This window comes from Copadichromis virginalis, linkage group LG6 (assembly GCF_057382275.1).
Source record: "Copadichromis virginalis isolate Kocher_CV1m ecotype Utaka linkage group LG6, C_Virginalis_male_GT1.1, whole genome shotgun sequence".
Lineage (NCBI taxonomy): Eukaryota > Metazoa > Chordata > Actinopteri > Cichliformes > Cichlidae > Copadichromis > Copadichromis virginalis.
Genome location: NC_140623.1, coordinates 5,232,813 through 5,248,697, shown reverse-complemented (window position 1 = coordinate 5,248,697; position 15,885 = coordinate 5,232,813). Strand labels below are relative to the sequence as shown.

The window sequence follows — 15,885 nt, the reverse complement described above, 5'->3', positions numbered from 1 at the left end:
TTTTCCATGGGCAGGGTTGTGGATCAGCTGTGGATAAGTTATTTTAGCAATGAGCTGGCCCAACAAGCTTTCAAGCATTCTTTTATAAACTAGCTGCCTTCTCAGAGTGTGGGAGTACTCTTAAAAGTTCATGAATTCAGCGTAGACAGACTGAGGACATCAGTAGAGAGACCAAAGAGATCAGTGGAGTGGAAAGCAATAGATGCGTGGAAGGGTTCATTTTCTCAACACATCATAGACTAGAAGAGCACTACATAAGAACATATCAATTCTACCATATAACTGAGTGTTCAGTTCATTTCACTGCTTTTAAACATAGCGCCAAATCACAACAACAGTCACCTCAAAGCATGTTATACTGTAAAGATGCTACAACAATACAGAAAAAAGCTCAACAATCAGATGACCCCCTATGAGGTTCACTTTGGCGACAGTGGGAAGAAAAACTCTCTTTAAAAGGAAGAAACCTGCTGCAGAACCAGGCTCAGGCAGGGGCGGCCATCTGTCACGACGTTATCGGTGAGGGGACAAAGACGAACGGTACACTGTGGAATCGAATCTAACAGTAGAGATAGTATCTGTCTCCTGAATCCAAACTGGGAGCTGGTTCCACAGACGAGAAAACTGAAGGCTCTGCCTCCCATTCTACTTATATGAATTCTGTCAGACACTGTATTTCTATAAGAGCAATTATAAGTGTAAAATTCACCCATTATGCTAATGGGCCAATTTATCAGTCCTCCTAAATGCCAACTGAGAAAAGATTAGAGCCAGGCAAGAACATCCAGCAGTTTGCAGCATAACCTACTTAAACTAATATAACGATGCATGTGCTTCACTTCTCTGCATAGTGTACAGATGCCCTTATATGTTACCGTATTTTCACGACCATAAGGCGCACTTAAAAGTCTTAGATTTTCTTCAAAAAGTACGGCGCGCCCTATAGCGCAGTGCGCCCTGTGTGTTGTAAGGAGGACGTAGTAGAGAACACCATGAGAACGCTAAAGGGTGAAGTGTGGGGGCAACCCTGAAAATGGCAAAGAGACACGCTTATGAAGCACAGTTTAAACTGAAGGCCATCAGCTACGCGGAGGAACATGGAAATCGAGCAGCGGCGAGAGAATTTAAGATTAACGAATCGATGGTTCGCAAATGGAGGAAGCTAGAAAACAAGCTCCGGCAGGTCAAGAAAACGCAGCTGAGTTTCCGCGGACATAAGGCGAGGTGGCCCGAGTTGGAGGAAAGACTCGAGCGGTGGATCATCGAGCAAAGAACGAGCGGGAGAAGCGTTTCGACGGTCACCATTCGGCTAAAAGCAGTTTCACTTTCACTTTTTATGAAACGGTGCCATTTTTCCATCCGGACCAGGACTACGGTAGCGCAGCAACTTCCAGCGGATTATAAGGAAAAGCTGGCCATCTTCCGCTCCTACTGCAGCAAACACATCGGCGACAAAAACATCCAGCCCAGGCACATCACAAACATGGACGAGGTCCCGCTCACTTTTGACATCCCGGTGAGTCACACTGTGGAGAAGAAGGGGACCAGCACGGTAGCGATACGCACAACGGGGTATGAAAAGTCTTCTTTTACTGTTGTGCTTGGCTGCCATGCTAATGGACAGAAACTGCCGCCTATGGTGATTTTTAAGAGAAAGACTTTGCCTAAAGAGAAGTTTCCAGCAGGAATCATCATTAAGGCAAATGAAAAGGGCTGGATGGATGAGGAAATGATGAAAGACTGGCTGAGGGAGGTGTATGTAAGGAGACCAGGTGGTTTTTTCTACGCGTCACCATCGCTCTTAATCTGTGACTCTATGCGTGCCCATCTCACAGCCGATGTGAAAAAAAAACTAGTGAAACAAATGAACTGTGAGCTTGCTGTCATTCCGGGAGGCCTGACAAAGGAACTCCAACCGCTGGACATCGGTGTGAACCGCCCGTTCAAAGTAAGGCTGCGAGCGGCCTGGGAGCGATGGATGACCGATGGGGACCACAGTTTCACCAAGAGTGGAAGGCAGCGCCGGGCGAGTTACGCCACAATTTGCCAATGGATTGTAGATGCTTGGGCTAACATGTCTGCTGGCACTGTTGTTCGAGCTTTCGCAAAAGCCGGCATCATTTCCGAGGAGCCGCACGGCACGGAAAGTGACTCTGACAGTGAAGAAAGTGAACCTGGCATGTTTGATGGAGATTTAGCGCAGCTGTTCAATTCAGACACAGAGGATGAGGACTTCGATGGGTTGTATGCTTGTGTGTTGTTGATGATGATGATTACCGGTAATAGAAATGTGAGTAAGGTACCGAACTCAGGTTTGCTCCCGCTTTATTTTTAAATACGCATACGGTACTTGTACGCGCCCTATGGTCCAGTGCGCCTTATGTGTGTGTTAAATACAGTAATGGCACACATAACTGAGACTGCGCCTTTTAGTACAGTGCGCCTTATGGTCGTGAAAATACGGTAATCATTTCTGGGACACAGTTATATGTGACCACTTGTTATACAAGTCTGATTGCCAGCCTATCCAAATACTCCCACAAACATACTGCATAGCAACAATGTATCTATAGTGTGTTGATGTGGACTGTGATATTTAAAAATGAAATATTTATACTGAATCATTAACACACACGTCTGCTTTCATACGGCAACGGCTACACACTCTCATGTCACATTCATGCATGTTGTCTAAACTAACTGTTACTTGTTTTGCTTTCATTGACACATATTGCAATACCATTAGCAGAATCATTACAAATCGTTCCTGTAGTTAACCTCATAAACATAACTAAGCACTAACGCCCATCTCCTCTGGTGAAAAAGACTTCTGTTGTGGATATGTGGATGAGTAAATGCACACTGTGAGTCAAAAGACTGTAAAACCTGCTGACAGCTTAACAAACATTTAAGAAAAAATTATTTTTCTAACAATCGAGCTTTATATGGAGAAAAGAGGATTACCAGAAATACTTTATATATCCCAGTGGAATAAAGATTAGCCCAAAATTATATAATTATCTATCTGCGTCCATGGGTGTTCAACCTTTGATGGCAGGCAAAAATGTGTATTTTGCTCTATATTGTAGCTGCATGAATATATCTAAACACAGGATATGTTACTTCAAATACACCAAATTAATCCTTGTTGCAAAAGGAAAAAAGCCCACACCAGACTGGAGTCAGTCGGTTCTTCTAATGTGAGTGTTGTTACTACATCAGCAGCACCCCCCCCCACCACCACCACCTCCTCATGCCCGGAAGGAGGAAGAAATTGTAATAATAATATATGAGGAAGAGCAATGATGAAGGTCTCTCAGTCAGGCTGCTGCTTTAGAAAATTAATTTCAATTTCAACAGCAACACAATTTGACAAAACAGTCATCAGGGTAAAACATCATTTTTCAGAGCCTTACTTTCTGATTCATTTGGAGGAAATCATAACCACTCATTCATCTACGCATCTTCTTCTCTATTTATCTGGTTATGGTAGGTACTTCCAGGAGGTCAGCTGACCTGAGAGAGTGACAGGGTGTGTGGGGACGAAGACGCGGTGAGGCGGGGCAAGAGTGTGAAAGCATTTCAAAACAAATACAATCATTTTAAAAAGAGCTCTAAAAGACCCGGGTGGTCCAGGATGAAGGTTGTAGTAGGCTGGTAGGTCAGTAATAACAGGTTTAAATAAACATCAATTCACATCAGTTGTCTTTGTGCAAAGCTACTTCACAACCACAGCTGCTTAAAGCCTCTTTATATTCTAGGGACAGAAGCACGATATTAGACGACCACGTATGAGCGCTTGGTGACAGAACCGGGCTCAGGAAGGTGCGTCCATGCGTCGTGAGCGGTCGGGTGTAAGGAGAACGAGAAAAGACACAAGGCACACGAGAGAGAGGGACAGCGTTTAACACTGAATAATGGTTAAATGCAACAGTGTTGTATAAACACAGAGTGAAACAGGTGAGTGAAGAACTGCAGTGAAGAGCAGCCTCAGCTGACTGCAGCATAATGGATGGTTCATGGCCACCGGATCAACTATAAGCTTTTATCTAACAGAAACGTTTTCAACTCAGTCTTAGAGGTAGACGAAGGCTCCCAAATCCAAACTGGGAAGCTCTGCCTCTCTTTCAACTTATAAAACTAGCTGCAACTTAAAGCAAAGAGGTCTATTAGGACGATATAGTACTGTGATGTCTGTGAGGAATGACGGGGCCAGACTATTCCAGATGTTGTAAGTGAGGAGAGGATCAAATTCAGTCCTGGAGTTCACTAGAAGCCAGTGAAGACAAGCGAACATGGGAGAAATATGATCTCTCTTTCTAGTTCTGCCTGAACTCCTGCTCCAGCATTCTGGAACAACTGAGGCCTTTAAATCAAACAAGCTAAGCTTGGTGGTGCATTCTGTCATTGTTTATATAAAGTTGAACACGAAGATAAAAAGGAGGTTACAGAAAGAACAGGAGGTGACACGGGAAGTCAATTAAAAGTTTCAGAAGCCACAACAATAGTTGGCTGAGGTGGACTGAGAACAACACAGACAGGAAGACAGATAGAAAGAGAGAATGCAGAGAGGGCACCAGAGTTAAGACTTGTGTTTCTTCAAGCGTGAAAACTCATTCCACCTCTGGACTCCCAGCAAGGAGAGGGAACTGACGTAGGCCTCTTTTCCTAACCATGGTTAGCTTTTGTGGGGCATGTAGACGGAGAGTGTCCCTCTTTGCTCACTGAAGGCAGCTTCGGCCTCAGCAGTTCAACCTGAGCGCCCACAAAACCAAACAAAAGCCCACAGAAACATTTGCTTTGTCAGAAAGACCAGCTTAGGAAATTCTAAATGAGAGGTTGCAGTCACAGAAGCCAGAGGAACAGAGGCTTTAATTTGGACATATTGTCACGAACAAGAATGGGGGAAAAAAAGCTTAATGGCATTTTAATATAGACAGGAAATGAGCTAAACACCAAAGGCCCACTCGAAACTGAACAAGATCAGCTGATTAATTGACGAAATCACATGCTGATTTATTTCATTTTTCCTTTTGTTTCTTTTGGCACGTTGCTCTGCCTCAACTGCACTGCAGCTCTATTGTGATAGGTGAGGCTGCGCACGCACTGATAAACTCTGTTTTTGGCGTGTTTCTACTGCATGCATGTAAGTGTGGTTTCAGGATATTTTCAGGATTATTTATTGTGCTGTACATAATTTGTGCAGTGTGAAATCTGTGCATGTTAATATTAGAGATTTTAAGAATAGTAGATTTGTATGAGCTACGTGTATGTGTTATCCTTATCACCCTTCTGTTGTGATAGTGAAGATGAGTATTTCCAAACTTAAGGGCATAATAACTCAAATGTGTTTGTGTTTGGCTTCGGTATTTAGTTATACACCAGCACAGTGACACTGTGGTTAGCACTGTTGCCTCACAGCAAGAAAGTCCTGAGTTCAATTCCACTGTCAGGCCTCTCTGTGTGGACTTTGCATAGACTCTTTTAACTTTCAAACCATCGATATGTAAATGCACTTGAGTATTTTTCTTATAACTGCCTGATAAAAATTGTTTTATTTTTACTTAAATGACGATTTGTTCCTGTCAATCACTTTTTATTTTGCACGTATCCGAAGTGACCATATTCAGCGCAGCACCTTTTGTCATTTACAAATAATACTCATTTCTGTATGAATTCATTTGGAATTAAAGACAGCAGTAGAGTGCATACAAAAGAAGGACAAATGTGTAGTGACTTTGGACTGGGATTCTTTTTGGAGTCTTCTTGTTACAGTTTCGTCCACTATTGTTGTTTTATTAAATGAAGAAGTGGCCACATTTGGATGAAAGGCTAGACTGCAAAGTTCTCAGCAAGTGCCAGCTGGTTGCGTTCACTGCATACCCAGCAGCTGGTATGAAAGGAGAAACTTCACGGGCTCTAAACTTGCTTTTTTAGTGTTTCCAGTCCTGGAGACGTCTGCTTCCTCACACAGTACCCGAAACAAAACGGGACAGTGTAGCCGAGAAAACACAGACTGGGACCAGAGGCTGGAGCAAAAGGTTTTGCTGTTAAAAACAGTGTTTATAGAATTCTAATGAGCTATGACTGTCGTTATTGTTAAGCACAGTCTGAACTCTGTATATACACACACTTATTTAAATGTTTGAATAAGTGGTGCTAAAGGATGTAAAGTATCTTTTAGTTTATCAGGGCAAAGGCCTACGTAATTAACAGCAATCGGTGATTTCTCCCAGCATGAAAGGGATTTGTTTGGAAACACTCACTGGATCGACCAATACCCAGAAGTCCAAGGAACTCAGTGAAGATTGAAGAAGGAGAATTATAGATTTACACCAGCTGGGAAGGTCATTTCTAAACAACTGCAGATTCCTGGATCATCAGTTACCTGGCTGTGTCACCAGTTTGCCGAGGTCTGGAAGAAGACCTGTACTGTCACCCTCATGTTAGAAGAAAATGCTTAGGAATGAACCAGGAACCACCCATGTTGAAGCGTGTCATGAACACCGTCACGTCCACGGTGAAGCACATTTTACATTTGACCTGAGAGGGCGCTGAATGTTACATTCGTGCCAAAGCAACAGGGGGCAATATCACCCTAACCATAAAGCAACATCAGAGCTGAAGTGCACACCTTTGACACCGAAACACACGACCTCAGTTTTCCTCGTCTGCATATAAACGCAGAAACTGAGCTTTCGAAACTCTTTACCTGGTAGGAGTTTCTTGAAAAGCTATGATTACCAGCACACCTATGCATGTTTGGATTTATCCTCGTGCCTGTGATGCGTCTATACATACATACTATGTATAAATGTGAGGACACAGAAGGATACGACGTCGACAAACGAGTGAAATAACTTGCAAAGGCAACCTCGGTGGCTTAGAGGAGCACAGTCTCCCCTATTAATGACCTGGTCAGAGAGCAAGAGTTAAAGGGTAAGGGGGGGGATACTGAGAGCTGACTTGGCAGGAGAAAATGAGGCTGAGAGACACAGAGAGGGAGGAGAGGGTGGATGGGGTCAGTGCACTGGTGCAAAAATAAAGAGAAGAAATGAGCAGGACTGATGAGAGGATCCAAAAGAGGGTGCAGCTGTTGATACCAAAGACGTGAGTGGACGAGAGGACGAGAGAGGGTGGTGGGAGTGGGAACAGAGTGATGACGTGGATGATGATGATGATGATGAAGTCAAAAAAAGGGAGCAGAAAAGTAAAAAAAGAAATTCTAATTTATAGCTCCTAATAGTGCTAATTTATTATACACGCAAATTTTCATTATACAATATTGTATTGAGGACAGATAGAATGGTTCATCTTTATAAAGCATCTTTGTACTCGCCGAGTATTCTTTCTCCTACAAGTCTCAGTCACCCAAACACAACATCCATCTGGGCCTGAACACCTTTTTAACATTTGCATACACTCTGGTGGAAACATCACAGAAAGCGTGGGGCCCAGTAGGCTTTGGCATGTGGACGACCTAGATGACCCGCTCTGTCACTAACAGCCATCCCTGCACTGTAAAAAAAACAACTAAAAAGCAGTAATATTCCAGCAGCTGGGGCGCCAAAATAATACCAGAAAATAACTTTCCCATGAAAACACGGTTATTTTGAGCAATGACAATACAGTTTGTTGCCCTAATTTTACATGGGATTCTGCCTTTTTCAAGTGCTGTTAAACATTAAATTAGGAACATTTTAACGTGATTAAACAATGAAATTACCTATAAACATGGTCAATGAATGTGGCAATATGAATAATAATACTTAAAGGTACAGAAATATGCAGTTAACTTAAATAATAATGGATTGCATTCATATAGCGCTTTATGAGACCCTCAAAGCGCTTTACAATTCCTCTCTGGCCATCACCAGTAGGTGGAAGGACACAACGAGTGTGCGAGCCGGGGCTCGAACCGACAACCTTCTTACTATAAGGCGAACTGCCAACTCTTGAGCCACGATCACCCTAAAGATCAATAATAATAATAATTATTCTATGTGAAAAAAGTTTATATGAATCATTTTATATAGTTTTCCATAGCATTACATTTGAATTTAACAGTTCAATCTTTCAAATAACGGACAGATATTTGTGAAATTATGACACATTTGTGAATTATTTTAACAATCTAAATATGCTCATGTACAGACAGATACATTTAAAAAAACAAGGAAATTATGTTTTATTACATTTACAGTGATTTTACATTAATTTACATTTGAAATGTAAAATCAGTCTGTTTATGTGAATTTAATGATGTTCTAGAAGAACAGTACAAAACTGTAAAATACACAGTGAAATACTTTTATATTACAGGTTTTTACAGTGTGTTTGAAAAAGTACAACATCCATTGATATAGGAGGCAGCTTTAAATCTCCTTATTATAAACGTACTGTATGATTCACATTAGCACTTTATTAGCATTAGACTAAAAATCAGCTGATAAATGAAGTCTTTAAAATACTGTGGAATCAAACTGTGTTTAAGTTCAAGCAGTACTAATATTACTAATATACTTTTTTTGCACATAACTGTAACTCTGATTGGTAGAAATGGGAAACCATAAACAGACAGAGTTCTGATTTTCAGGATTCAGCGCTGTGGTTCATTAGAGGGCAAAAGGCCAAGTCAACAAGAAGAAACAGTGTTTTAGCTGGAAATTAAGCAATAAGAGATCTAGAGAAGTCATATTACGAACTTTATTATTCTTAAAATCTCTGCATAAGTGCCACTAAAAGTAAAAGTCTGACAAAATGATAGCTACAGTCTACAGAACAACATATCTGGGTTCTTTCTAGAACTGTTAGAACAGTGTCAGAGTGCTGCTGAGGGAACACGACCCATGCTTTCTCTCTTCGTTCTCCTTTCACTTTGCCTAAATTTCTCCACGCCTGTCGAGTTTTCTTTTTTCCTGCACCCTCCACTTTCTCCACTTTCTCTCAACGTCTCTTTCATTTCTATAATTTTTTACACACAGCCCTGAACAATAATTCTCCAGGCTGTCTGAAGAATTGTTCATTTCATTTTCAGTCCAGCCCTGGTAAAAAATGAAAAGCACTAAACTCTCAGTATTGTTTCTATACTTAACAGACAACTTTGCAAAGAACCAGTTTTAAATGGTAGCTTTAGCTACTTTGTTACTAGCAGTAACCTTTGTTATATTTTGATCATGAATGCTCATACACTCACCATCTTGTGATCATTTCTTTGAGTTGTTCTTCTTCTGGGGTGGAATGATTGAGATAAAAAACCAGACATGAAGCTTTAATGCTGCAGAAATGTGTCTTTGCCCTTCCCCAGATCTGTGCCTCAGCATAAACCTGTCTCAGAGGTCTACATATCATTCCTCGGACTTCATGATGTGGTTCGTGCTCTGACATGTGCTGTCAACTGTAGGATCTAATGTAGACAGGTGAGTGCCGCTTGAAATAACACGAGATGGTCGGTGGAAACTGGATGGACCTGAGCTCAGATGCTGTGAATGTACATGTTATATTTTCTATTTGTAGATTTTGTAAGATGAATTTTGAATTTAATCAATTTTGGATTAAGGCTTTTAACATGACAACATGTGGAATAAGTGAAGGACTTTGACTGCCTGCCAGATGCGCCGTACACACACCTCATTTAATATCTGGTTACATGTCCCTTAATAATTTGCACCTCATGGTAACCGTCAACCAGCTTCTGGCACAGCTGTGTCTGTGATAGGGGTGGGGAAAAAAATCGATACTGTGTAGTATCGTGATATTTTGTTTGCTAATAATGTATCGATACAGGAACAGCAGAAATCGATATTTTGTTACAAAAAAGGTTTTTGTGCTCTGACTTCAGAGCACGTTGATCCTTTTTCTGAGCAAGAATCCTGACATTCCTTCACTGTCCAAATGTGTTTAACTGGTTTTTGGCAGCAATAAACATGACAGTTTACTTATTTTAATTTAAGACATTTTTTATTTTAATTAAGTTTAAAAATTTTATTTAATGTAAAATTATATTTTGTTTTAATTTACTTTCAAATTCTTCAGTTGCTGCAGGGGCTGCATAGTTTTCATAAATTGCATAGTTCAGAATAGCTATAATTGTACCAGATGGTTGCATTCAGTTAAGTTGGACTAGACTGTAATACAAACCGTTCAGTTTGTCAACAATAAAACTGACTGACATGAGAGAAAGACTGAGTGTGAGACTTTGTTATTAGATAAAATGAATATTGATAAAGTTTACCTTTATGGACAGAATCTGAATATCGCAAAATATTTTTAAAAATTGCAATAATATCGTATCGTGCGTTAAGTATTGTGATAATATCGTATCATGAGATGTATGGTGATTCCCACCTCTAGTCTGTGACCACTCGTCTTTGCAGACCTTATTTCAGCATGAGAGCCTTTTTCACCTGGTGCTGAGCTTCATTTCATTTTCTTGGTTTCAGTCCACAAATTTGCAAAGCAACGCTTTATTTACATTTTATAAAGCATCAACTTTTTTATGACTAGGGTTGTACATGTGTTCAGCTTGACTCTCTCCATCCGTCTTTATTCACTTATCCAGTTCAGACAGATTGCCAGTCTGTTGCAGGGCTAACACAGACAACCATTCACACCCACATTCCCACCTACAGACAAGTAGGATCGCAGGTTAACTAACTCCACTAGCTGCCCTTTATTTATAAGAGAGCATTTCCAATAAGTCCTGTAAGAAGCCAGAAAACAGCAGAGCAAGGAGAGACAAGGGTGAAGATGAATCAGAAAGAAACGCCATGAATTACAATCTGAGTTAAATCCTCAAAACAAAATGTTGCAGTACGTCATTTCATAGTCTGGATAGTGCACTTGCGTGACACACTCTTTCTTTCAGCTCTCTATCTTATGACTCTCTTCCACTTTATCTCTTTGTCTCCCTCTCTCTGTCTTCTTTTCTCTTTGTGTGGAGCCTGCTACAACAGTTTGATTTACTTAAGTGGCTCCATTCTACCATCAGCCTCAGACAAGGATTCTGTGTGTGTGTGTGTGTGTGTGTGTGCATGTGCGTGTGTGTGCATGTGCGTGTGTGTGTGTGTGTGTGTGCGTGTGTGTGCATGTGCGTGTGTGTGCATGTGCGTGTGTGTGTGTGTGCATGTGCGTGTGTGTGCATGTGCGTGTGTGTGTGTGTGTGCGCGCGGTTTAAACCCCAGCCACCAGCTACTAGTCTGAGGTTCATTAGCCTGATCAATCATTCAGTCTCGTCTCTTCTCAAATATTTTCTCTCTCTCTATTTTTCTCTGTTTAAATCTAACATTCATTCTTATGTCAAAGTTTTCTGCTGTTGTCCCTGCTTTTCTTCATCCCTTCTTTCCGCTGGCATCATCGATTAGGTCTGGTGTTGAGAAGTATTTCGTGCCCTCGCCTTTCTCCATCTCTTTCTTTCAGTGGCTCATTGATTGTTTCTGGTGTTGAGGAGAATTGCCTATTTGGTCCTCAAGTAAAAAGCACTAAGTGTTATTCACGTTCCTCCCCAGCCTTGGTCTGACCTCCCTTTTGCTTTCAGTGTAGACGCTGTCGATAAGATTTGGAGTCATCCCATCATTTGCGGACAAACTTTCCATTTTCTATGTTGCTTTTTCCTGTCTGAGGAGATTTAGGCCGGCTGGTGAAGAACGCTTGTCTGTTGCCCTCTGATGCCAAAATACCAGCGTGTGGAAGAATGATGAGCTGTTAAGTTGCCTTAAAACAAATGGCACTCATTTTTAAACTGGTTTCTCTCCTTTTAAAAATGACATTTGAAATGGAGCCCGGTGAAGTGGACACACAGAGTGTTCTTTCTATGTTCTTCACATTGTAAAGATAAGATAAGCCTTCATTAGTCCCACATGTTCTGTTCTTCTAAGGATGATTGTCAGTGTTTTCAGTTGTTATTGGGATTTTTGATAGTATCAAACTTTAAGTTATTATTCTCACTCCCGAGCTGTAACATATCCGAGGCGTTCCTGAGGAACGTGAAAGGTGACCTTCCACGTTCTTATGCTAGCGCCGGGTTATGGATGAAATCCAGTAGAATGAGGCTCCCGTGGTAAAACACTTTCCAGCCACGTACTCGAGCCCTGACCCTAACCTTAACCAGCATTTTAATGCCGTTAGACAACGCGATTGAAGTAAAACAAACGCACATGTGTAGATTCATTCCAAACGGTTCTCATGTTTCCTCATGTTTCCGATCTCGTAATTTAAGGACGTGTCGGGTGCACGGAAGTGTAATATATCAACGATTTGTCACCTAGTGTAAAATGTTACGCTTTGGGAGTGAGAACGTGTTGGTAACAGAATTCTATTTGGAACGATTTATTTTTTGTGTGAAGACTTTGAAGTCGAGTGTCTGGCTGCATTGTTGCACCACAGAAACAAAAGTGCTTTCAATCCACTTGCTGCAGGTGCATAAAATCACACAGCAAGTCTGCCTTTACAGAAAGAATGGATTGTTCTATGCTGTAATGGGACCCCGTTGCAACAAGTCAGGTCATGAAATTTCCTCCTTCCCAGACATTCCACAATCAACTTAGTTGGAAAGGAAACAGTAAAGTACATAAGATTCATCAATGCAATTAAAACAATTTGAAATTAAAAACATTTACATGTCACAGGTACAGTTGGTTCAATCATTCAGGGCTTCTGGAGTGATGAATCTAAATCTGAAGTTGTTGTCAACATGTATGGAGGAGGTCCGCAGAGAGTCTACAGGCACCTATAAAATACAGTGGAAGCTGTCATTGTTTCAGGCTACATCTCAGCCAGCGGTGTTGGGGAGTTTGGCAAAACACTGAATGCCATCAGATTTGGAGCCACCGTGCAACACGGAAACATGGAAAGTGTCATATTGCAGGTTCACTGTTCAGCATGAAAACGATCACAAATACACTGATATGGATAGCTGATAGAAAATCACTCACTGCAACATTATCAGTTAGACTGGCCTCCTACGAGCCCAGGCCCCAACCTTATTGAAGGATTAAGTTGGGATCCACTGGACAGGCAATGAAAACAAAAGCTGGAAAACTTTGGGATGCCCTTCAAAAAGCCTGGAAAATTCAGTTCAATTCAGTTTTATTTATGTAGCAAACGTCCGTAACAACAGTTCCCTGAAAGCTCAATAAAATTGTCCGAACGATGCTTTCGCCTGTTCTAGTGTGTTTCCATGTAGGGTTTTACATGTTAAAGCACTGCACCTCTTTCCCATTTTCCTAACCAAATATAAAGACAGGTGGGGGCTGATATGTAATGTAAAATGAGTAAAACAAAGCTTGTCTTTAAAAATGTAAATGTATGATATTTATGGGCCCGGCGTAGCTTTCAACTTTTTGAATTTTTCGCTGAGGCAGACTGGCCGGCTTTCTAAACTGAACAGGTGTTATTTCCCACTCTTTATGATGCTTCAGTATTTGACTGACATCCAACACAAATATTTTTCAATGCTCTCTCCAGCTTCTTTCTGTTGCAAGGGAAGGTTAAAGAAATAAAAGGCTGGCTTCCACATTAGTGCATATCTGTGTCTGTGTGTGCAAGAAAATATCAGCTAAAGACCAAATAAAGAAATAAGCACATACTTTGTTAAAAGGAGAAGTGGAGATAGTAATATCTTAAGACGTTTTACTGAGTATGGATTAATTAGCTTGGACCTTGGAGGAGCACACAGACCTGCAGTCATTACACGAGCCTACGTCGTGCTGTTTCTGATCATGTTTAGATGATGCATATATAAGGAGATGACTAGTTCTCTGTTTCTCCCACACTCATGTCTCTTTCTCACCTTCTTTCCTTCCAGGTATTTTTCCTCTTGATTTCCCCCCTTTCGCGGCCCCTCCTGGTGTAGTCTGAGTAACTGTGATAGTCTGAAGATAGGAACTATCTTCAGACTATCACAGTCTGTTTCCTATCAAACTCCCAACTATGACCAACTCAATAAGGGGCCATTGCCCAGTCAAAACAACTCAGCATCTGGTGCTCGTCACTATCCACAGGCAAACATATCTTGGATCAGCTGCAGCCAGACTATTAGCTTCATGCTAATACTAGCACAAACATGTGGAGAGACACCAGGAGAAGCTCTGTCATCAAATGGATTTTATCGAGAAATACGCTTCAATCAAATTTTAAACAGAAAGAAGCTGTCATCAGTGAGGTGTAGTAGCCTTTGTTTCTCTACAGTTGTGACAAGAGTCCAAAGTTTTGGATCTAAGCAGCTTTTTTTTCTGTGCTGTGTCTCAGTTTCCAGTTTAAAAACATCCAACCGAGCCAATCCTATCACATCAGCTACAGAAACACACTGGGGGCAGGGACTTTATCAGATAAGAGTGATAAAGCCATGCCCAGAATTGCTATTACAATCAAATACCTGCTAAATGATATTTGATTGTTGTAGCAATCAATTAATAAAGAGACATTTTTGGTCTAATGTACAGGTATTTGGGTCCTGTAGTGTTATTGGGACATTTAAACATTTTGTTTAGTCACACTGCTTGTATAAGAACTAGAAAGGATGTGACAACGTATTCTGAAGAACAAAATAAAAGTCCCATTTTAAATGTGTGTGTTTGACACAGTCAAACAAGAAAACAGCAGTCATCGTTATATTTACCACTTGTCATTTAGAGATTAGTGACCTTTCGCCACACTCCCAAATCTACATGCTGTCTTTTGTGTTAATACAATCCGTCAGCCGCTCTGTGACAGCAGATTAATGTTCAGGTACAGAGGCTTGATGATAAAAACATACAAGGAGAAAACACGACTAACTTCCACCAAGCCTGTTACCCTGGGAGTCGCTCCACAGTCATCCAAATAACCAGCTGCAGCTCACATGCTGAATCCAAAATGAGTGCATGTCTTTAAAAAAAGTCTAAAGTCTCTTTACCACATGTTACGGCTAAGTACAACCGAGCAGCATACTCCTCTTCCTCCTCCTCTTCCTCTGAGTTAGGCTCAGGTATGTTGGCTAACAGCGGGTTGTCGTGGGGATTAGCTGACTGTGGATGTGATTGGTCAATGACAGATGGGCAGGAGGGGGAGGGCATGGGAGAACCTATGAAAGACCACATGAAAGAAAAAAGGATGATGAATGTGGAGAATGAACAAAAGTAACATCTTTGAAAAAGAAACGGCTGAACAATGAAGTATGGTGACGCTCGCTGATGCTGTGTTACACACACAAAACACACTGACAGGTGTGTGTCTTTGTACTACACAGTAAAACAATAATACAAGTGATCTTAAAATTCATCAGTTCTGTTGTAAGAATATGTGAGCAGCAACAATTAAAGAGCTCATGTGCAGCGTCGCTTCACTGAGGTGATTAGACAGGATGGTCAGCACCACGTAACAAAGGCTCCGGTGCTGCGCCTGCTCGAGACCAGTCTCAAAACCAGCTGTGCATCCGTTTGGTAACGTTGGCATTTAGTGACTTCTGCTTGGGTGTGTACACATTAGTGTCTGTGTGTTTCATTCAAACAGAGAACTCGTCCACATTTGGAATCCATTCAAACGTGTATTTAAAACGACAAAAGCACCCTTCATTAAAACATTTCTGGCTATTCAGACACAAATGTGTTTGTTTCTAAATCTCACTCTCACATTAAAGTGAAATACAAACTCAGTGTTTGCTTATTTGCAGAAACAAAGCTGCAGTCTTGTTTGGCACTAACTGCAATTCACCTTTCTTAAGATTTCCCACCTTATACACAGCAAAGCTGCACAACGATCAACACTAACAATGGGCTGTGAGCTCAGCTCATGATGGTTGAGCTTCGACACAGAAATGCCCTCCTCGACTCCCCAACCCCACCAGCCTTCCTCCCTGTCCAGGATGTGCACATCATCACCTTTCAAAGTGGCCACTGGCCTGCAGGT

At 41.3% G+C, this 15,885-nt stretch overlaps 1 protein-coding gene across 1 annotated transcript in view; it reads right to left on the bottom strand.

The window, feature by feature from the left end:
* tenm3 (teneurin transmembrane protein 3) overlaps window positions 1–15,885 on the bottom strand; it is a 351,882-nt gene that overhangs the window by 150,513 nt on the left and 185,484 nt on the right. The gene's annotated exons all lie outside the window — the stretch shown is intronic.